This window comes from Calliopsis andreniformis, chromosome 9 (genome assembly GCF_051401765.1).
Source record: "Calliopsis andreniformis isolate RMS-2024a chromosome 9, iyCalAndr_principal, whole genome shotgun sequence".
Lineage (NCBI taxonomy): Eukaryota > Metazoa > Arthropoda > Insecta > Hymenoptera > Andrenidae > Calliopsis > Calliopsis andreniformis.
Genome location: NC_135070.1, coordinates 4336892 through 4362040, shown reverse-complemented (window position 1 = coordinate 4362040; position 25149 = coordinate 4336892). Strand labels below are relative to the sequence as shown.

General features: G+C 34.7%; 1 protein-coding gene across 9 annotated transcripts in view; it reads left to right on the top strand.

Moving 5' to 3' along the window:
- Rdx (BTB/POZ and MATH domain-containing protein rdx) overlaps nt 1–25149 on the top strand; it is an 84609-nt gene that overhangs the window by 16097 nt on the left and 43363 nt on the right. Inside the window, exon 2 of one of the 9 annotated variants that reach the window (XM_076386217.1) lies at nt 22807–22896. The exons of the other annotated variants lie outside the window; for them this stretch is intronic. The gene's annotated coding sequence lies outside the window, so the exon portion shown is untranslated. The remainder of the gene's footprint in view (nt 1–22806; nt 22897–25149) is intronic. 9 annotated transcript variants of the gene reach the window in all.

The window sequence follows — 25149 nt, the reverse complement described above, 5'->3', positions numbered from 1 at the left end:
GTGTGTGAACGGTGTGTGAATGAAGTGGAATTTTTTATAACAGAATTGCATGTTTTGATGCTGATAGAAAAAGTTATTCAGTAATATCTTGATAGATTTGTGTGTGTATGTTTTTTGGAGTATCTTTATTAATGTACAGTAGCAGACAAAAATTTAAGATCTCAAGGTCGTAAAATTGTTAATTCTTGATTTGCTGTAAGTTCATGAAAAGAAGTCATAGAACAACCTTCCTAGGGCAAGGAATGGGAAAGATGAAGATGATTTTTCTCTAAGAAATTATACAAATTCAAACGGTTACAGTTTTTTTAACAAAATTTTGTTGCCATCCAAATCAATCTGAATTTCAAGATCAAAGTCTTCTGTTCTCAATAATCTTCCTAAAAGTTGATTTATGGCTTTTTATCGCTGTTTTATCCCACTTTGAGTGAAATATATCGCTAACATTGAAATATGCAAGATAAAAGATAATATCAATTCTAATTATTGTAACTACATAAACCAAGCAGCAATGTATTTGTCCCTGTTCGTAATGAGAAATTTACATTCGCGTGTCGTTGTGTAATTTGTGTATTATTGTGTCAATGGAACAATTTTTATTTAAAGTGGAGTAAAAGGGCAACTAAAAATTCTACATTGATTGCCAAGAAATTCATTGCAAAGGCAAGGCTTTAATTTATAAATTCATAATGATTTATTGTGGAAACATTTTTTTATGAAAATTGGAGCTAGTTGAAGTTTTACAATTTTTTAGAGGAAAGGAATTTTTTTCTCGTTCGCATCCTAGTATAGAAACATTTTTCTTAAATCTCATTACTCAATTTAGTAACTATTATTAAAAAAATAGAATTATTAACGAAACTTCGGTGGACAAAATGAAAGCACATTTAATTAAAAATTTAACAAGTAAATATGACAATTGATGTTATTCAATGTTTAATACTTTGTGACCACTTTTACATTTAATAATTGCAGTTATTCTTTTAAGATTTATATAAATAGGAAATGAACCCTTGTTCGTATCCTCGTACGAACAGATTATGTACAGCTAGAAATATAAGTAATAATTTAGAATCGTAAGGGAATTTAGCACTTTCGCAATATGCATGTACTGAAGCATTATTATATTGAAAACTAAACTTATCTTCAGCAATTCTTGTGGCATATGTACCTACTTATTTGCTCATCAATCATTTCGAGATACTTTTTGCTGTTCAGTGTTCCCAAAATAAATTTTATTTTCATTTTAAAGTAATAACCAATGCCAATACAACTCACCATGCTATATCTCTCATTTGGTGATAATAGAAATTCACTGAACTCTTACATGTAGACTATTACATCATGTAGTGACTACAGAGTAGTTATTAAACATTGACCATCATTGATTATCTTATTTACATGTCAAGTTTTTAATTAAACATGTTATCTGGGTACGATTTTAAACGCGGATGTATGTCAAATTAATTTTGTACAACTAATTACTTTTTTATACTCGATAGAATTCGAATGAAATCTGGTCTGTGGTGTAAAACTTGCAAAGCTGAATTGTGGCTAAGTACTATTGGCTAAAGGATAAACTAAAAACCTTCTATTGATGGACTTTCAGCAAGGGTAGGCGCAGATGTTACATTGTACGCTGATTTGGAAATTTTTACGGAAAATAAGAAAGGGAAACTAGCAGATTCCTGGATATCGACACCGTTGCACTTTCTAAAACGTGTTGCCTCAACATCTGGAGTGCAGTTGTCCAACAAGCCTGCACTCTTGACGAAAATGGTCTCTTTGGAAACCCTTCGACTCTAATTGTAAGTCTATACAAAAGACAGGATACCACAATCCTTGCAAATGACGTTATCATTTTGTCCCACGAAATTCGTTAATAACTAATTTCATTTTTAAATAATACTGAATAGGCTGGTGACATGTTACTTCAAGTATGTATTTTATATGTTAATAAACGCAGTCAAAAGAAGTTCTATATAGGAAAAAAGTACTTGACAATATTTAATAAATGAAAATCAGTAAAATCTTCAGATGTGGTATCTTTTTGTCCAGAGTGTAGCAACCCTTGAATAGGTAGAAACCCTCAAGAAACTACGTACGAAATTAGTATCCATGTTTACTTACTAGGTACAGTTAAGTGTAGCACTAGTGTAGTGTTATTCGAATTTGTTGTTGCTTTCTTGTTGAAAGTACCTCTGTTAGAATAAACAGTTAAATACCTGGCCAAGTGATGGATTTCCGTGCTCTCAGATTTCAGGTGTTCAGAAAAGGCTCAGGAACCGTCCTTGACAACTAGAAAACCTCCTATTGTAAGTCATGTCGTGTTTCTAAGGCGACGACCACACCTGTCCCTTGCCGATTTCGAACAAATTTTAGAAGATAATAGACTTTCTCGATTGAAGACTTTCTATACTTATTTTAACCGCAAATGGCCACTAGTTTTCGAGAAAAAGAAGTTCAATACGCAACAGCCTCTCATTGATTTGCGCTACGTTCGAATGCTTTCCAAGGGACTTCTCATGGGACATGAATAGTACCTATAGTCGCTTTCGTATCGATATTTGCACCATTCGACTCTGTCTCGATCAAGTAGATATTGCAATCGAAAGTATCGATGCTAGAAGTATTTAGTATCGAAGCGAAAATATCGAGTATCGTCTTTCCTTGTATCGATCCATCCCTAACTAGGAGTTCTCCCCTTGTTAGTATAGGCAAGCCACTTTCGACAAATTCTGGCTGTTCTCGAATACAATACGAGACATTGTTCCCCCCTAAGGAAAGTATGCTTAGGGAAAAATATGTAGCAGGAAAGTTGGGGTCCATCTCGATTTGTAGACGTTCAGAAAATAGTCGTCAACTGAGCTGGCCCAGAAAATCATTGAGAAAATCTTACTCATTTCAGTTTCTGTTTAAATCATCATTAAGTATTCAAATCGATAAACATCATGTCGAACCCTCTTTGCTAGGATTAGAGGAAATATCTACATGGTACTTAGAAACATGAGTTAGGTGAAATTGTTGACATCAGATTGAAACTTTCCAAACTTGTTTCTTTCTGTTTTTCCAATTAATATTCGTAGACGATTTAATTATAATACAATGTACACAGTGTAATTTGCTGTTTTAATGAACTTGTTTCAAACGAAATAGTACAGTGTAAGTAGTAATTATAGAGAAAACACTTGGAGTATACCGGAACGAAATTCGTTACTTTGATTTTTTATTCAGAATTGTTCGATTTATAAATTAATAGATAGGTGGGAAGCTGTATGTATATGTGGAGAAAACTTACATTATAGCATAACAATGTAATACTTGTATATTGTTTTTTACACATCACTTTCTTTCACAAATTAATTTCACAGCAACTTTTCCATTTTTATGAACACAATTAAAAATTCACATTAATTTCATTCAAGCTTGCCTGATGTCATATTATTCGTAACAGTGTTAGAGTGTCACGACATTCAAATTAAATCAATAAATTATCAGTTTTCCATTATTCACTTCCATACTTCTGGTCAGAGTACATTGAAATATTTACCATCTGGATAGCAATAATTGCTGGATATCCTAATCTGGATATCCCCACCTGGATAGCAACAATTGGTAACCCTTAAACAAGTAATTAGATGTATAAAAGAGTCAGGACGACACGGAACTTCTTTGAGACTTTTTCTGTTGAAAGAAGGAAGTTTGTATGGTTGTTTTAATCGATTATCTCGCTTTCGAAGTCAAGAACCAAAGTACTAATCGTGACCCATTAGAAGTCCCTGGAAAGCATTGCTCCTAATGCTATTCAGAGGACTTCTCACGGAACACGAATAGTATCTAAGTTCAGGCTACTCCGCGCAAAGTTTCTCTCTTGTTCTTCAATTAACCCGAATTGTACTCCGAGCTGTGAACCGAACAAAAAGCTTCTTCCACTAGTGGTGCTTCGTTTAACGTAGTGCTACGTTTTTGTTGGTGCTACATTTCAAATTTAAAACTAATTAGGCTATTACCCTCTTGAAGTTGGAAAATGTAGTTTTCATAAATTAAAATTTGTCTGTAGGTAGCTACAATTTAGTGAATTTAATGTACTGTGTATGTTCATACATGTCAGTGTCTTTGTATGTTTAATGTCCATTGTATATGTTTCTGTATGTAATGTATATTGCATGAATCTTTGGTAAAATTATACATTATCTTTAAAAAATATTTTTAAACGTAGCTTCATTTTTAATCCATCATTGCTCGTCTTAACCACTTCTTCAGAAGTAGTACATACATGCTCTTTCATATTTGAACTTTCACTTTCATCTGAGTACCTATTAGTTACATATATCTGTACTTTTATTTTAATTTTAATGTTATTTAAATACTTCAAGTATATTTAATTTGATGATACTATGTATTCCAATTTTCGAAAAAATATTCTTATCATTTTTCAAATAATACCCTCTTAATTCACTGTAACGATACATATGTTGTACACACAGTGCAAAGATCAGAAGAAATTCAGTGAAAGGAGTACAAGTCCTATGACCCACCTTTGACATTTAATATTTATTAACCAATTATCTACGATTGCTTCATCGTGAATTTTTACTTACCCTCTATCTTTGTTGAGCGTCTGTCGTTTTTTCTTTTCAGCGAAGCCAACTAATGCTATTTCTTTGGCAGTTAATAAGAATGTCGAATCTTATTGGCAATTTAGGGAGACTCGTATCACAGAAAAAATGACAGAAAAGTGGGCTACATTTGACTCAGATTCAAAACAGGCTAAACAATGCCTTAAATTCTGTACAGACAATTCAAACTATTTTCTAGCTATACTAACTAAGTAAACCTACACAGAAACATTTGTTTAGTAGAGTTCATTAAGGTGGGTCTACACTACATATCATATAATAAGGTTATATAACATTTTAGAAAATAGAAAAGACATGTGTATAACATCTCTCTTTTCTGTTTATTTAAATATTACATAACTTTATTATATAATATGTAGTCGCAACTTTAGTGATTTCCAAAACTCGACTCTACTAATCCGAACGCTTACTATGCATTAAAGTATGTAGTAATAAGTAACTACTCACCACTCAACTAAATTACAGTACGTGTCTGAACCAGCGTTTAAAGATAGAAGGAACGATTTAATGTGCTAATTGTTATACATATCTCACATGTACTTCAAAAGTGACACGACTCAAAAAACGTGATGTTTCAAAGTCAACTCAGTTTAAAGATCAAAGTTATAGAATTTATTCAAAGAACTTTTCAAATCTAAATTACAAATTATTTACATAGTAACAAGAGAATCATTTAATACAAGTAACACAACTGTTTTTAAAACTAATTGTTCGACTAAGATAACTTTCATTAAGTAAAACTACCCCTTATGTCAATATTATATATTTAATAAATAATTTTCTCCCAAACTCATAAATAGTTCTTTGTTTCCCCTCAAAAACGTACCTTTTTTTAGTTGTTTCACTTTTGTAATTACATATGCGATACGTATATGTAGATGAAGTACGCATCAAACGCTAAAATCTTTTCACATTGTTTCTTTGAAAAACGAATATCAGTCGTTTATCGGCCCATATATGCAATATTCGTTTTCAAAATAAAGTCAACGCAACGAGCACAACATAGCATTCATTTTTCAACCAAACGACGAAAACCAGACAATGTGAAAAGGCTTTTAGGTTCTCCCGCTGAGCCACGCGCCACGCCCGCTGGCTGCGGCTGCTCGGCTCACCTCAGGGATTTTCCTTGGAAAATCAGACAGTAATTCATAGGCAGAACGATACAGACACATGGTTACGTGGTGTATGCAGAAGACTCCTCTTGCCCTGTGCTGTCTCTCTGGACTTTTTATCTCTGCTTAGTGCTTACAAGGAACAACACTCAATACGAATCCTTAGACCTTGATGAAACTTGAAACATATATGTAAAGTGTTAAAAAATATGTAGTAGGCAAGTGTCTTTTTTGTAGCTGCTTATAGTGGAATTTCAATTAGTGGAAACTAATGCTGATAGAAAAAAATGGTTAAATGCAAACTTTGCTTGTTCTTTTAGGAGTAAAGAAAATAATGTTAATTATACCCGAGTATGAGGCAGTATATTTTATAGCTAAAATGGATATTTTCTATTGCTTTGAAAACTGTTTATTTAATTTACATAATGTAAAACAAGTCGGTTTCCAATATGTAAATCTTTGGTAAACTTTATCGGTCTCAACATTTTTCCCAAATATTTTCAATGATTCAACCAATTATGGGTAACATAGGAAAGGAAAACTAAAGAAATGTCTGTCGTCAATTGCAACATAATTGTTTAAATTGTTAAAATTGCAATAACGTTACTGTAAAACATATGTAAACTAAAAGTGGTCATTATTGTATCTTGAGGCTAAATTTATACCTAGAAATACAGTACGACAAATCTCATTCTACTGGTTACCTTTGTCGATTGTTGTTAATTACTTAATAGTTATGAATTGCCTTATTTCTACACTCTTGCAAATGCAGTCTCCGCTACACAGTAAAATGCCTGTGAAAGTGTAAAAATAAAACAATTAATAAGGTATCGATAATTGACAACAATTTACAAGTGTGACCAGCAAAACTAAATTTTTCAAACTGTACTAACACTTTTCAGACATTGAAATTAGTAGCCTCCATTTGACATACATTTATATACTCGTGAAATATTACACAGACGCCCCTGTATTAAAACTTACAAGGATCAAAGTACGGATACGTTGGCATCATTTCAGTCCACATCCAAAACCATGATTTCTAATCTGAAGCTTTTCGAAAACGTCTTCCGCAGGAATGGTCTGGGTTAGGTCCCTGAAAGCCTGAACAGTCGAACGTTTCGCCGAGATTGTTGTGTTGACCGTTGCACGTTCATCACGGGAAGCTCTTTTGTATGTAGACTCAGTGCCCCTGGTGACTCATGAAGGCGTTCCCCCAAAGCCAGCTGAAGACTTCTTTTATGCGCCCGAGGGAGAACGGACAGACGCGGCAGGACTCGGTCGTCCTTCGAGGGCCATAGGGCTTCTTTTCTTCGGTCTGCGTGCTATCTTGCCAAGGATAGGGAAGCTCCCTTGGACTCGCGACTTGTTTCCAACAGGGGCCAGTGGCCCCGGTACGTGGGATATACCGGACGACCTTGGGCCTCATGGCCAATTTGCGAGGTCCATTCCCTACAGATGGGCCCTTACGGCCGTCTTATTAGCCACCGAAGTGACTTCGCCTTCTTCTTCAACCACGGAATCCTCTCCAACGATCACTTTTCGGCACCGTATAATTCGATCTCTTTCTTGCCTCCTCCTTGTCATTTTTTTCTATCTTCGATAGTTATTTTTTCTTAGCGTTAGAACTGTACTCATTAGAATGTACTATCGTGCTCGTTAGAAATCGTGCTCGAACGCGAGGTCATGTTGATCAATTTTGAAATCACTGCTGGAACATTCGTGCGAGTAATTTGTCATTGACCATTTGGCTGATTATAGAGATCTGTACTTGATAGCAATTATCAAGTTCTCGTTTGATTGTCGTATGGTTTTGTTTGTTGGGTCGAATGTCTGATTCTGCGGAGGATTCATGAGTAGGTAACTACCTTGCTGCTTCGAAGAGGTGCGTTATGTAATGTCCATTGCAGTGTGTATATTAAGGGGGTGCTTATGAGGGGTTGAGGGTAGTCAAGACGTACTCCTCAAATCCAAATTTTGAGGAAACGCTTTTTATTTATGTTCTACAAGAAGGAATAAAATAAAAAGTATTTTTGAAATTGTCGAGTTCGCTCTTATTTTACCCTCAATGTCTTATATGTAGTTACATGCCTGTCTGTGATAAAAAGGACTTCTTCAAAAATTTATTGGAAAAAAACTATTCCATAAAGTGATTTGATTATTCTATTTTCATTAGTAGAGGATAATACATTATGCATCATTTAAAAAAGTTGTTGAGTGTGACAATTTATGTTACAAGTTGTATAGTATGAACATATATTCCTGCACTGTCTGTATAGTGTAGGATTTAAATCCCAGTAGCAATCTGATTTGAAAATTGATGGAATTTTATTCAGTTTTATCGTATTGGATATGATCTGTCGGAGGTAGAGTTAAAAATTTGTTAAATTTGAAAAAAAAAGAGTGACATCTTACGTATCTGTCTAAAAATTTGCTTATTTATTGGTGAATAAAAGTATGCAAAATTAAAAATTCAGAAACATGATTGATTTACACAGTTAGACCGATAAAATTGTTGATCTTGTGCGCCTAGGCTAAAACTGTACTTCGGTACACTCGTACTCCGTTAAAATTCATTGTCAATTTTCTCGAAAACGAAGTATGACATCAGTAAATTTTATTTCATATTTTCGATTTATTTTTTCATTTAAAATTACAATCACCCCCTTTCTGTAGTGCCACTAGTTTTGGAATACCTTGTACGTAGGTATAATTATTCGAAGGAGATTATAATCCAATCGTGCTAATGGGGATGATCTTTTACCTGATACAGTTTTCCTGGGGAAATCCGTTACGCGCTACTACCGTAGGGGCGTCGGCCTTATCTTGGCCTGCGCACTTCAGTTCCCGAAGAGGAATCAACAGATCACGCAGTAATCTGCATACGTAGTTGTGGACACATTATATTTGAAATAAAATTAAAATAATAATTTGAAGCAATGAATTATTTCGACTACTATTTTTATTTTAAAAATAACATTAGACAAGTTACTTTATTTTATGTTAAGTTGAAATAAGTTTTTTTTAGTAACTTATAATAAAATAACAAAAATATTATTTCTATCTATTATTTTAATTCAATGAATGAACTTCTGTTCAACCGCAATAATTTATTAAATTGAGAATCCGGACATTTGTATAATGTAACCACGTTTATCTCGTAAAATTATTTTTGCTATAAACATATGCATGTAGGCCAGGCGCACACGACCGACAATCGGTGAACTATAATTTTTGTCGTTTTAAAGACCAATTGCAGACTGAACAATCCTTCTTTTTCTATTTAATGGATAAGAAGGCAGCTGATATATAAAATTCTGTTAAGTCTGTAATCGGCCTTTAGGACAGACAAAATTGTAATTGTAAGTACCATTGGATAATACAAGTCTAAAAATGTGTGAGTGTGACGTTGTAAAGAAATCTGTATTTCTGACACAATTGACATTTTTAACGTAATAAAATCAGTAAATATTTGAAGAATATTTAAAATACAAATTAAGAATTATTCAAACACAAATGAAAAAATAACATAATTATTTTAAGATAATTTGTATTGAAGTAAGAGAGCATATTAGATATCTATGTAAGTGCATATTTATTCTATGCCCAAGCCTAGTACGCGACAGTAGCTTTAAATCCTCTACTTCCAAGCTTTATTCCATTATTTCATAAACTACTTTATCAGTTCAATGACAACGCAAAGCTTAGCATAATTAAAAGCTTTTACGAAGAGAAACGAAATTAGAATCCTTTGACACCTTCTCTAAAAGCAACGAAACAATTTCGCTCATCTTCTTCCTAGAAACGCTCCGCTAACCCAACCGAAAAGCCCAAAGCTGCAGAACTTTCTCGCAGCAACAATAACCAACGTCGTCGATGCAGAATGCTCCCAGTGACACGATCATTCCAATTCCTTCTTGCCTATCGCTGGTTGCGTACTCGAGTCGGTCGAGCATTCGCTTCCACGAGCGTCAGTTCCGCCACGTGTGTCCATTAAAGTCAATGTCAGATCGCCGCACAGTACGCGTCTCGAGCCTCGCTCGAGCCTCGCGCTGCGCGCCGCCACGCGCACACGGTTCGCCCGTTTTATCGCGTTTTATCGTTCAACATGAGGCTCGCGCGTGAAAAGACCGCCACGATCGCCGATGGTGGAATGGAACTGGTTCTTCCTCTCCTGTTCGTTCGTCCTCCGTTCGTCTCTCGGCTCTCATTGTCAGTGCGTGCGTTCTGCTCGCGCGCGACGCGTCGCGACGAACTCGTTGCGCGTGCGAAACGTCTTGTCCTACGGGTCTAAGAGCTGATTCGCGCGCCTCGTAGTCGTGTCGCGCCCTTGAAGAGAGTTAGCCTTTGTCTTATCACGCTCAGCTTGCGCCAACCATCAGCCTTGACTTCGCCCCTCTTCCACCGCCGTCTACTGACTTTGCTGCGAAAATCGACCAGCCACGGCTCGCCTCTACGTCCGTCGTCCGAGGGACTATCGAACAGCTCGCCGGGGATCGCGTCGCGTCGAAGCGGAGGAACGAGTCGCTCCGTTTTCCGCCCGAGAACGACCTCGATCTCCGTTTTTAGAGATGGGAAAAGTCTCGACGACAGCCGATCGCGCGTTCTGTCCTCGTAGAAAGTGAACCGCGGCTATTAGCAACATCGATATCTTTGAAATTGTGGACACGGGGAGAAAAACTTGTCGAGGAAGTTGTGCGATGGGAAAAGTAGATAGTTATCATCGTATGCTGGTGAAGGTCTCTTTATAGTTGGAAGCGCTTATTGTGGACGTGTTTTGTAATAAATGGACAGAGCACGCTTCGATTTATTCGATTTTCATTCAACCCCTATTTGTATGCGATCATATAATTGTTAGGTATTTTATGTTTAGTGTATGAATGCTAATCGCTACGATAAACCTGAATAATAGTTATTCTAGTAGCTAAGAAGAGTTCTTATATTGCTGGGGTGTGCACAAATATAAAATATGTAATTTGAAATTGTGCTCAATTATTAATTCTAATGAAAAATGGGAAAAGGGAAATGGAACAGGAAGTATATAGGTACTTATCTATCTATCTACTGGCTTAGCAGGTGTGGATGAGACAAATTAAATATTTATTTGCCTCACTTTTAAATAGATAGCTTTTTTGACGATGTCTGCTGGTGACCTTCTTCGAAGACAGAGACGTGATCTTCTTGAGAGATAGAACTATAGAAAGGTTTTGTCGAACATGTCTAGAGTCCTTATTAGCTTCAGTGAACAGTAAAATAGTCTTTCTACCGAATGCTTTTCAAAAATAACGATGTGTCAGCGGAAAGTATGGTAAACTCAAATTTCAAGAATCTAGAATAGTAATCATGCCTATTATGTTTGTGAAACACGCTAAGTAAAAGTATTCCTATGAGTACAAAAAATAGAACAGAAAGTAACATTTGCATGTAATATTATAATTCATAACGTATTGATAGTGCAATTATATTGTATAGAATATTTTCGGAGCGACTTTTCATAGTATTAAAATATTTACATAAAAACAGTAGCTTTCCAAGTTAAAAAAGATAAGTCAATATCGAGGAAAACACGAAAAATGAAACTTATAACTAAACAACCTGTAATCAAAACATGTACTTATTCAGGGACAGCATTGTACATGCTATGTGTAATGATGCATTTATGCAGCCTCAAGTACTTATAAAATATCTAAAATATAACAAAATATTCATGAATAACTTACAAAGCTTAGTAAAATCAAATATAGAGAATTTTTTGTACATTACTATAAATCACTTTTTATAACAAAATTGCTATGAGCAAATCATATTACATTACTCATTTTATTTTATTTGCTAAAAAAGAATGGCAAGATAGACTGAAGAGACTACAAATAACTTTACACCAATAATTTGATACTAAATTTCAGAAGTCCTATACGAAATTATAAAGGTCCTATTCGTATTGCAAAGGATCTAGATTGAAAATTAGGAAATTCAAACGTGCAGTTTATCAATTTCAGTAGATTATTTCTTGATACCATTAGTAGATACCACTTAACAATTTAACAATCATTTAGTTAATCTTCAATTGCTTAAATAAAAAATTTGATAACAAGTGAATGAGGTCATGGTAACCTCACGCTAGCCAGAGGTTAATCAGCATATTGTTTTCTATATTTCACAAGGTTTCTTCATTTGACTAACATCATTCATAATTATGTAAGTGAAACTGGCACGTGTATATGGAGGACGTGGCAGAGTATCAGAGTTTTGCATTTCCATTGCTTCAATAAAATTTCAGTCATTTTCACTTGGTCTAGCAGTCTCAAGGATTGTGATAATATCGAAATAAATATCAGATTCGAAAAGACAGTAGCAGAGATTTTATGTTATGCGTAAAACGCACATTATGTCGTTTTATTTCGACGATTTTCGCCGACAATGTGGAGGCAGTTAGCGGTTTTATCTCGTTTCGATGCGAAGAGAAACGAGGACACAGAAGATGCGAAGAAACTCGAGATGGTCGACAGAAATCGGAAACTGGACGAGGTCGCTATCACGCCCGGAAAAGTCGTCAGAAATTCCGTGCAATGATATGTTGTTGTCAAACCAGTCTCAGCACATCTTGTATATCGAAAATCTTGATAGGAGCGGGGAATACAGGCTTGCTCCATCATTGTTTTCCTATAGAAAATACAGTGCTTCTTTTTTTATGGAAATAAGCTACACGTAGGAAAAAGAAAAGTATTGGAGACCACATTTTTTGAAAGTAATAAATAATCATTGTTTTCGTCATTTCTGTCGGTGATTATAAAAATGGTGCGCAAAATCATTGATTTTACGTTTCCAGATGTGTATTTAAAATTTTGCATTTAGACGTATTAAGAATATTGCTTTAATGGAAAATATTTTTTCCAAAATACATGCTCTTTTAATGTAAAACATAACTATTATCGTGAAATTCTTTTATAATAGAATTAATCTCTATTAATATTGTGTTTCAATAACGAAATTTTCCATTTCTGAAACTTTAATGAGCTTAAAATATCCCTGTAATACAGTAGTGTAATATTACTATAAATGAATTACTATAAATTCATCATAGTAATATTACTATAATGAATTTATAGTAATATACATTATATACATATCTTAGTTATAATTACATTATACGAAGCGAGGCAATTATTTATGTTCTTACAAGTTACAGAGAATAAATGACTTACATCATTATCGAAATGAACATAACACCAAAAATTTGTTCATAGTATTGAAATATAAATCGATATAATCTGAAATAAATTAAAAACTAAGGTTTTAGTTTTTTTATTTACTTTTTCTAATTTTTATTCACTCTTGTAATTACTGACACATTTAGTCTGCAAGGGATCGGTGTAAACTCATTCGTAGTAAGACACTTTCACTGAACATTAACTAAACGGTGTTTAAAAGTTTATTTTAACCACACTACATGTTTTATAAAAGTTGTATAACAGATTACTTAATACTTCTAGAAACAATAATGACATAAGAAATAAATGTAACAACTCTGACTGACCTAAAACTTTCAACGTTGCTAACGAAAGAAGCACAAGATAAAACTCTTCTAATTTCATATCACTACGAACCTTGAAAATTTGCAGCTTTTACTTTGCATAAAACTATGATATCGATGCATTTGTTCAAAGTCGGCCACGACTGATCCGAATACACACTGATTTCACGAATACCCACTCCACATTGATAACGCGAAAACGAAGAAAAACCTTGAATTGTTTACGAGAATTTAGAAAGCCGTAAAAGTGCTCTACCATCGAAGCAACGTTACTTTCAAAGTGGCTAACAATCAAAAGTTCTTTCATTGATTTCGGACTGGAACGGATAACCGGATTTTGCCAGCGGATCTGAGAGCCAAGGGGAGTTCCTAGCTGTTCCGTGACACGACCAATTTAATTCCGAAGTTCTCCAACTCTACCTTCAGCGCGTGCAGACTTGCCAGTACAGGGGATCGAGAGAATTAATCAAGACTTTTCTCGTTAAACAATTTCACACTGAGAAACGTTTCCGTTTTATCTCTGCGCCTCAGTAATTAAGACCTCTTTGCAAGGATTAATGCAACGCCGCGGCTAGCATTGTTGATTGAAAAACGATAGTGGTCATTTCAAATGTTGCATATCCTGTGGCACAGGAAATATGGGATTACACTATTGCTCTAAAGAGAGCATGTACGAACCAGGACTGACCGATACCTCGCTTTTTGGGACAAGGTGTGTGACAAGTAGCGAGAGGAGTTTGAATCTCAACTTTGAAATCATTTGAAGTTTTTTAAGATTATGAAGATTTGAATCGTTTGGAACATGATTCGAAACCTAAAACTGTTGAAAGTCTGGGCAACTCAGACTTTTTAACCTCTGTGTGCTTTATGTTAATAGTACTGCTTGGGCAAAAGATACATATTGCAAATGCTTCTAAGATTTTTAATTATCAAATGGTGTGGCAGTGCCACGACGCCAAGTATATGTGTAGCGTTGTCAGCACTACCGTGTTGTTTGGAGTTTTGCCTATGAAAAACTTCAATCGTTTATATTATTGGATCCGTAGCTTAGATTCAATGGCATTATCGTAGTATAATATTAGTTTGTGATACAGGTATATCGACCACAATTTACAATTTATCCAAGTTTGTGGTATCAGCGCAAAGTTTCGGTCCTTTGCACCGAACTCTTGCGTCTATAGACGCATAATGTGTTTTAGATTACGGTTTGTTTTCCTTGAGAAAGTTCTGAATTGAGACCGAAACGTCGGAAAAATTCTTAAAAATTAATGCAAATAAATTTGGATTAGTAATGTTAATTTGCTGTTAGTTAGTTTTTAATGCTAGCTAAATCATAATCGACATATTCAGGTTATTTTCGAAGATTCAGTTTGGCCTGCACTTGTTGGACACTGTTCTCTTTATTAGTTAATAGCGAAAAGAGCTCTAAAATTCTAATTAGAACTTGAGGACTAAAAGCTTTCTTCTCCGGCCCTTAAATTGATGGACGAGTCTACTCAACGTAATCTAATAATCGTAAACCCTAAGGTAGCTAGGAATTGCAGATATCTGGCTTAAAATTGACGACCAATTTTCTTCACGTAGAAAAAGAAAAGAAATTAGTAATCCCTTGAATAAATTGTAATTGATATTGAATTAATGGGAACTGAAAGAACGAACTGAACTTAATAAAGTTTTAAGAGAGTTAACAGAACATACGAACGTTCTTTATTCCTGGAACAAAACCAAGTTTAATACTTGCAGAACAATCTAATATTTTCACACATAGAGTAATTTTCTTCTCAGATGCTTCATTTATTACGGGACACCCTATATAATCACGTTGTTTCGATCCAGCACAGGCGGTTTTCACCTAACTTCCTCGTTTTCACTAGCGAGCTTGTGTCGCGTCAGAGCTCTGTTCTACTTTCCCCTGGGTTTTCTGGCCTGGCCCATGCCTCCTTTCAGATTCGAAATCCAGATGCCCCGTCGACAGAATCGCTGTTCCGAGCTGAACACTGATAATTGGATGTGGAACAGTTTCAACTTGTGTTTCAAACTTTTCTCATTCTCTGCCGCTCAAATTCTGATTTAAAAACTTCCATTAAAAAGAAATACTAATTTGCAACGAGTTTTTTTTTGAAAAATTCTTTGTAACGCGTAAAACTGCTTTTTGTGCTAGATTACATTGTGATGCAATAAACGAAGCATGAAAAATGTATTTAATCGTCGACTTTTAGTAGAAAGAATTTTGCAATCAACTGTTGAAACAGATTCCTTTTGAGTGATAACTCTGCAGTTCGAGCAGGTTGTAGGCAGAAATTGGAATACGTATCTATAATTCTTACACGATCGTTGTTTCAAATCGCGATAGGCATTTAGTAGGTTACTCGAGGCAGAGACGTGCTATTGCAATATGCATTCTCTAGTATCTGTATGCTACTCTTGGAAACGGGGTTAAATCTTTCTAAAACTTTTTAAGTCGTTTTTTTTTTCATATTATCACTTACTAAATTAACAAGTTGTTTCCATCTTGTAATCATACTTTCTAAATGAGCCCTAATACATTCAATTCTGATGTTGTGCCTGTGTGTTATGAAACACTCTGTATAAATCTCTTTCACTTAAAGTTTATTCCTTCCGGTTTATTACAGCAATTTATATGCAGTTTAATATAATTCGTTGGCATGACTTTTCCGCTGTCAGCTTATACAGGGTGAGTCTCGCAACCGTATCACTTAAGTTTTCTTGTAAACTATTTATTGCATGAGAAAATGTTTCAAACGAAAGTTGTTTGGTATCATACCTTCGACACTAAACAACTTTCGTTTGAAACGTTTTTCTCAGGTAACAAATAGTTCAAAGAAAGTTCAAGTGATACAGTTGCGTGATCCACCCTGTACATACATGTGTACATATTATGTACTCGAAGAAATATATGCAATTTGGCAAGACTCTAACGTAGTATCTACAGTTTCACACATATGATACACAAGAATTTTCACAACATGAATTGATTTTGATCATGATATATCCGTATACAACATAACCGTTTAAAGGGTTAACTAACATGATCGTAGCAATAATCAAACTTAATTGTTCTTGCACATATCAATATAGTATAAAATTGTGATTCAGATTTAGGAAATACATTCCTCATTTCAATAATATCACATAGATGTATTAGATATTTTATCTGCATCCAGACCATTCGTGTTACTTACTATCAGATATTACAACCGCTTGTTGTAAGTAATGCCTGGATCGATCTTAAGCGCTAGCCTTCTCTTCACGTAAACTGGTACAGCAGAAAAGGAAAGAGAACCAACAGCGTGACAAATCGAGGGATCGAGTCTGGTGTCAGTTTTCTTGTCTTGTCTTCTGACTTGCTTGCAAGTATCGGGAAATAATATTAGAGCTGTTCGAACCAAAGTCAAAAACACGAAAAAGTGTTGCAAGTACAAGAGGAGTAGCAGCGATTGGCTAGATCTGAGTTGCTGAAAGGTGCAAAGCAGTCGATATAGTGTAGATGCTGTATCCAAAATAAATTAACGATTTTCGTACCTTCTGTGGGCACACTGGTTCCATTTTGTCAGCGACTGTATTTTTTACTGTTCTAAACTTTCAAAAAATCTGAAGAAATTTCGTGGTACTTACTGGAGTTTTTATTTTAATGTACCATCGCTGTTTGAGTCAAATGTTTGTAGGATTGATTAGAAAAAATAAAACTTCGGAAGTTCGCTAAAGAAGAAGATTTTACTACGAACAAAAGAACCCAGTGTTAACAATCCCCAGTGTCAACCACGTCACCACATGATGAATAATTAACACTAGAACCAAATGCCAATGCCATCAAAATGACGCGTATGATTACATTTTACATATATTTTATTTTTTACAAACGTTATCTTTTTCAGTTAACGCTGAGTAAAATTAAAGGAACATCTAAATAATCGTTATTTCTATAAATTATGTATTTCTTCAAAAACTTGTAACTTTAACATACAATTAAAAATAGACATACGTTAACCCCGGTAGTTCTAACGTTAAAGTAAAGTCCCACGAAAGCAGCGGATCATCTAGCAAGCCTTCAAGCTTGCAAGCATTGCAAGCAACACGAATAGGCTCGAAACGATTCCTGTTCTGTTCGTGGCATTCGTGGTGTTCGCGATGCTCGAGCTCCTGCACTCGCTTATGAAAGTCAAGCGTTTAAGAGAAACCCAGTCATGCAAGTGGTCTTACTTGCAAAAGGGTTACCTACGCTCTAGTGACTAGAGTCTACATAGCCAGTCATCAACAACCATTAATAGAGAAAATTTATTGTTAGAAAACATCTAAAGAGAATATTTTTTAACTGAAGAACGATATATTGTACAAAGATAAGATTGCACAATATAATTTGCTTGTGGCTTCCTCAACGATAACTGCAAAGTATTATCCATGTCCCATAAGAAGTCCCTGGAAAACATTGCTCCTAATGCTTTCTAAGAGACTTCCTATGGGACACCAATAGGACAAAGAGTCACACAAGAATGGTGCTGTGAATCCTAGCTGTGAATCCTAACATTCTTCCTACGTGCTACTGTGTTTGCTAGGTTGAGTCCTCCCGTGGGTTTTTCTCAGATTTTCCCCAAGAAGGCTTCGGCTGTCGTTGCCACGACAGAGCACCAGCTGACACCCATAAATTCCCAAATAAGTGCCTTGCATCTTGGCCGGAATTTTGCCTTGCAAGCTGCCTGTCGCTATCCCTTCCACTTCTTGGAATTACTTTCACAAGTGGGGTCCCGACGGTACCTACTTAATATAATCAAACGTAACTTAAACTATTATGTATTTATTACTCATTCTGTCTCTCTATAATTTATCTATGGTATAGACCCACCCTTATAAGTTGACCAGATTCGGTCACGAGCTGTGGCCAGGAAGCAAGACACTACTGTACATTGAAAATTGGAGTTCCTTACGTCATCTATCAGTCATTTAAATCACATTGATTTCTCAACCTATCTATCTTATGAAGTTAGATCATTTTAAGTTAAGTTAGGTCATAATTCGATGGTCATGGATTATACTTTTTACAATTATTTCACATCACCAGATTCAAAACACTTCTAAATAGGAACTTTTTTATCCTAAATGTGAGATGAGAAATGACATCACGGTTCAGATGACCCAATATTCTATACGTATTGTCAACAATACAGCGGCAACTGGATACGCTTCCAAGTACACTCTTTTGGTACTCCTGACACGCGTGCATGGAAAAAGCGTTCCATGCTCTCGGTTCACGCAAAAGTTGTTCGCGTTGCATTCACCTCTCCTCGGAATCGTGGCGGATTCAACAATAGAACTCCGCGTCTGGGATCTTTCTCTCGGCAAAACCTCGAGACAGGAGCAGCCCTGAACAGTGGCTCTTCTCCCGTTTGCTTTACGCTTCAGATTGTATCTAGCGTAGAAGCGACGTGGGAGTAACGTGGAAGTGAAAGTTAGAACGGGCCACGTTTGAAAGCTGGGAAGGGAGCGTGTTACGTAAAGGCGCCTCGACACTATAGCATCAGCGAGAAATTTGACGAATGGCTGTATCACATTCGTGTGGATTAACGAGAAATTTTACGAGCGATCCAGGACGTGGGAGTGGGACTCTTAAAATATTTCGGTGATCGGATTGTTTAGATTTACGTGGGGTTGGGAATATTCTTGTAATATTTTCTTAAAATACACACCGAGCTTGAACATTGTTTAAATAGAATAGTACAAAAATAATTATTCAAATAATGTATCATCTTGTTTGAATAGATGTTATTTTGAAACAGTTATGTGTTAGTTTCTTTGAATAAGCAAATGATCTTTTTCACTTATTTTTATTGCTTGGTTATTAAATGAAATAATCTTGTATTTTATTTAATATTCTATATTTCAATAAATGTTTTCCGAAATAATTTCTCAAATAGTTTGTAATTCTATTATGTCAACAGTTTCAACTGCGTCAAAAATACAGTTCTCACAGTGCCTGGTGCAGACAAACTCTAATGAGCACGTATGTATTATCTATTATAATAGTAAATATGCATAAAATGACGCGAAAATGCACAGGCTCATAAAAGTATTCGAACACTAGGCTGAGACATTATTAATTTTTGAATTACTGTAACTTCGCGAAAAGAAATTGTACACTAACTTTCCTGAAGTTATTTCACACATCCTTAAGTTGAATTTCCACGAAGATATTTCTTCACACGGAAGCAGATAGAAAATCAAGATAGTCTTTCTCTAAAAAGTTGTAAATACTCAAACGTGTACAATTTCATTACAAATTTCTATTTCACAATCGAATTTACCACGTATTTAATGACTTTCGCATTTACAAAAAGCTCCATAAAAGTTGATGTGCGATTTTTTGTTGCCGTGTTATTTCTTTTTAAATGAAGTGTTTATTACTGACATAATAATACACAGAGCACTCATTACACGGAGTTTATACGGTCGAATAGATATAATTATGAAGAGAAGCAAGTAAAGTGCCGTTTGCTTTCTATAGTTATAACAATTAGGATCGACGCTAATTTGCAATCTGAATATTTTGATACCAGTAGCACACTTTATTCAAACTGGACTAGCTCGAGAATAAAAAATCGAACATCGACTTTTGCGAAGGTTTTTTTGTAAATATGAAATTTCAATTTTTATACACATAATTGCGATTGCGAAAAAAAAATTTGTAAGAAAACTGGAGCCTTTTGATTATTTATACAATTTTTTAGAGACAAACTATCTTCACTGTAGGTCTGCTTCCTAGTGTAGAAACATCTGCATTAAAATTGAACTTTGAGATGTGAAAGTAGAGAATTCGTTCTTTAAAATAGCATTCAAGAGGTTTAAAATACGTCTTCTTTTCATGAAATTACGGATTGTAATTCAAAAATTGACAATGTTTCGGCCTAGTATTCGAATACTTTCATGAGCCAGTGTAGATCGGCGATAGAGATTGTTTTGAATGTTTCGATGAAAACCAGTCAAGATCTGTGGAGAGATTGTTTTCAGTTGATACGATGGTAACTTTACCACAATGTGGATATCTTTCTGATGAAATGTTTATAGTGAGAACAGTTTCGAGAACAAAGATAGCTACATTACAACAGTTACTGGATTCTAAATTTAAATAATTTGTTGCGTGGTGATCTCATTACAACCTTCTCTGCTGATACATTATTTTCTTTAAATGAATTCATTCAAATGAAAACAAAACATATGAACATGATTTATATTCGCTTTTAATATAAAATGAAGTTACTTTTTTCACATTCCTCTTAAAATAAAAATAGTAAAGTAGTTAAAATGATTCATTATTTCAAAATGTCATTTTTTATCTCTGTACTGGCCAAAAGTTTGGTTCCATTTTGTAAATTGAGGAAAATAATGAACACTTCGTTAAACACATAATTTCATTAAAGTTTAGTATTGTTCCGACTCAAAAGCCTCGACGTTTACTGTCATATTCGTTACCAAGCTTACATGTACGTATCTACCCCTGAGTAGGCATTAACCACCAAGCGACCGAATTAAGACGAGTTAGCCTTCATCCGTGAAAACAATTATCGTGGTGGGTCCAGACGATTTCACTTAACTTTCTGGCTGTAAGGAATTTTATTCTGTTAAATTGTTTTAATTCATTCTTTTATTTTGATATACCTCTGAATCTCTAAGCTTAGTCGCTAAAGAGACTAACAGATAACCACAGCCACCTAGTATGTCGAAAATAACGAGTCCAGGGTTACTCATTTAGTCATCTAAAGACTCTGGTCATCTTCTCACTAAAAATAACGTAACCTCAATCATAGTCTAATCGTAAACTATATATTAGCTGTAACATTTTCCAGGAGTGTCTTACATATTTCTAAGAAAAGGTCTTGAATTATTAAGTAATATTTCTTTTTTATCTTTATTTTTTTCTATAAATACGTATGTAGTTTACATGAATACCTATACGTATAATCTACTACATTACATATCTTACATTTCTTATACGTATACAAAGTGTGATATCTAAGTAGGAACACCTAAGAATCTCCGTTATTTATGGTTTTATGAAAAAAATCTCGCAAAAAGAATTTTTTTCGTGGCCATTTTTTTACCATATTTCAAGATTATCGGTATTTTTGGAATCCTGGATATGGAAACGGAATTCTACATATTTACTTCTACATTTCATTGGCAATTTTGAAATTGAAAACTAAAGATACTCAAAGTCACGGTAGCTGTTCATTGCATTTCACAATTGGATTCTTTTAACTATTGCTTCATATACATTTTCTATTTTCTGCGGCGCGGCGTAATTGAAACACATTCTGCGGTAATTCTTTGCCTCATACTCTGATATTGTAGATTTCAGAAGGTGGACAATATTTTTCAGATTGCCCCACATGTAGATAAAAATCTAAAGGAACAAGGCCCTGAAAACGAGCTAACCACTCCACTGTTTCCCTTTGCTTAGTATGTATGAAAAAATGTAAGGAATATAATCTATAAGGATATAAGAAAAATACAGGTTTCCATTTAAAAAATGACCTTATCCAAAAATTCTTTCCATACTCACAGTGTAACTTTGATCTGAGGACTTTACTCATGAAATAATAAATAATGGAGATATTTATATATTCTAACATAAATTCTGGAACGATAATATTTAACTTTTTGAGGTGCTTTCGATATATTTCCTTGTCAGGGCATTTTCCTCGATATCTACATTTGTAGTATTCTTCATTTTGGCAAGAGTAAACAACGGTGAATAGAAACGCAACGATTTTGATCTAGCTTGACAGGTTTGTAGAGTGGCCAAAAACATTCGTCAGATATATTTTTTTATCGGCAATCGTCCATGCTGAAGAGGTGAAACAGCTTTTAAAGTTGGGGTTAAAAACATGTTTCCTCAAATATTTCTAGAATTGTTATACGTGGGAAGAATTGTTTTTTTTAATTGTGTGTTTCTGAAAAGCGAATTCAGTACTATGAATAATTTCGAAAAAATTCTTCCCTTTAAACGTATATTTGTTAATAAGCTTTACAATAATAGAACAGGTACTGTTGTATAGGTCCCTACTACTTTACTTCTAGTTTATGCGAAAATAGAGTTTTGGAGCACGTACTACAAGGGATTTTAAAATAGGTCAAAAAAATATGCGATGGCTCATGAAAGTATTCGAAGGCTCGCTGTTAAAAGTTTTAACAATAAAAACATACATGTTACACTTCAATATTGAAAGTAATGTTGTAACTACTGTGAGACGGAAGCATCAAGATTCTATATCTATAAAATTTGAAGTCGATCGAATATTATCTGTAGAAGTTATGAACGACATTAATTATTCTTACTTTATTTTGTATTAATATATGTATAGTTGGATCACGTTTGGCTTTAATTACGGCTTTTAGACGTTGCTGCATGCTGTGTAGTAGCTTCTTTATTACTTTGAACTCAATGGAACTCCATAGTTTTAACGTTTCTTTGTTTTAGTTCGTCTTTCGAATTAATATTGTCATTTTTTAGTCTCCTGCTGACTTCCGCTCATAATGGGGACCACAATGTTCGATTGGGTTAATGTTCGGACTTTCTGGAGGTGTATGGAACATATGCGAGGTATTATATAGTAGCCATTTTTTTTACAATTGCGGCAGTATGTTTCAAGTCATTGTCCTGATGGAAATAATCATTTTCTTAAAACCCAGTTTTATGGCACTTTGTTTTAACTTGTTTCTTTTTTTTTTTAATATATTAAAATACTTATGTTTATCTAGAATACCATTTCTAATAACAAGATTTTAAGTGACGTTTGCTACTATACACACCCACATCGCAGAATCACCGTCGTACTTTACAGTAAGACGTAAATTCGTAGTACCTATTTATTTCTAAATTAGGTTTCCTCCAGGCATACCAATATCCATTCAACCCAACATGCTAATTAGGTATATTCAATTTGCTTTTGTCTGAAAAGGTTACTTTATCTCAAAAAGCATTATCTTTATTTATATACCTTTTTGTAAATTGTAAACATCTAATTTGATTCGTCTTGTCAGTGAATGGATTCTGTTTTGGAATTTTACCATGGCAGTCATTTTTTCCTAAAATTTTGAGGCATTATTCGGGATGAACATTCTTCTTAAAATTGTCAAGAACTATTTAGATGAGTTTCGTAGCTGAAGTATTTCGATTTTTTTATTTTACGAATAATAATTTTCCCTTCTCTATTATTTAGTTTCTGTGACTGAATTGTACAGTGTTTCCTCTGATTTAATTTTTTGATAATATAATGTACTGTAAATATACACATACATACACATCTCTCTGTAAATGCAGGTATTTGCCTGTACGAATTACGCTCTTTATGCATTGTTCACCAATGTTCACATTTTCTGTAACAGGGCTGTTTTTTACTCACTTGATGTCTACGCGTTTAAATATTTTTGTGACTTGCTTTCAGTACATTTTTGCAATTAATAATTTATAACTTCTGAAAATACTATCCAATGGACTTAAAATTTTATAAATAGAACCTCAATACAGTGGTGCCCTGTTAGACTGAAGGAAACCATCCCTACCACTTATTGAAATCGTCTTATCTGCAAGATCGTTAAGGTCACTTATGTACATTCGACTCTCAGACTCCTTGGTGTTCGAAACATAATATGTTAAGCGCTGAGGCAATTATAATAAATAAAATGTGTATTAATTTCTAGTTTATGTCAAAAAGAAGATTTTCATTAAATTGGTAAGATCTTTCTGATAAAAAACAATTCAAATCAACCTCAGTCGATTTATTTTGAGTGAGCAATGTAATCCCTCGACACAAAAAAAGTCTGCTGTTTCTTTTGCTTTCATTTCCTGTCTCTCTTATGGTGCAGCTGTAAAGCTAGCGTGGCTTTAGGCTTTCCTTGAAACTGGCCCCTTGAGAGAATAGACACCACGTGTTCGGTATGGTTTGACCATATACGTACAGGGTGATCAGTTTAACTGGAAATCTAATAGGTGTTGGCAGCTCGTACAATGCCAACAGCATTTAGAATAAATGCTGCCAACACTCGGAGGGTTTCCAGATAAACTGATCACCCTACATAAGAATATATAGGGCATTGGGTATACTTCCAATGAGAGGCCCATGAAGCCAACATCAGAGTATAGAAATATATCTCTCCGTTTCCTTTCATTACCTCTCTGACGCATGCATATTACACTCCAGGGTACATAAAAGAGATGGAGCTATACTCTGCCCATATTTCTCCATCCTTCCATGACGCATGCGCAGTATGCTCAAGCAGACATAAAAGAAATGGAGCTGTATGTACTTCCCATATATTTCCATCCTTCTATCTTGGCTTCAGCACGCAGTTCCAGTGCTCCATATAGTCTTATATGTATATACATGAGTTGGACGCTGTCGGTCCAAAATCGTGTCAATCTAACGGTGCATTACTGTTTTTGGGTCTCATAATAGTTATAACACTTCTTTCAGAACTTAAGTATATTATTATATGATATTTTCGAGCCAGTACAAAAGTCAGTACTAATCGTACCTAAGACATACAGTTATGTACATTGACGCATACGGAGGATATTTCAAATATTTTCTTTAATCACCCACAACTCGAATAGTAAAGTATATAGGACACATGTTTATTCATTTTTTGCTTATTTTAGTGTGTAGATTCAGCTGTGGAGCGTTGATATGTATTACTGAAACACCCTGTATAAATTTAATCACCCTTTGTTCTGTCCATAATAACAATTTGACGCGATTGTGTCGATGTTGAAACAGGCAACTTGACGTCAAAGCCTATCATCGAAACGGATTTAGCATGCTCGGTATCGCGGTTAACCATGTAGAAGCTCGTA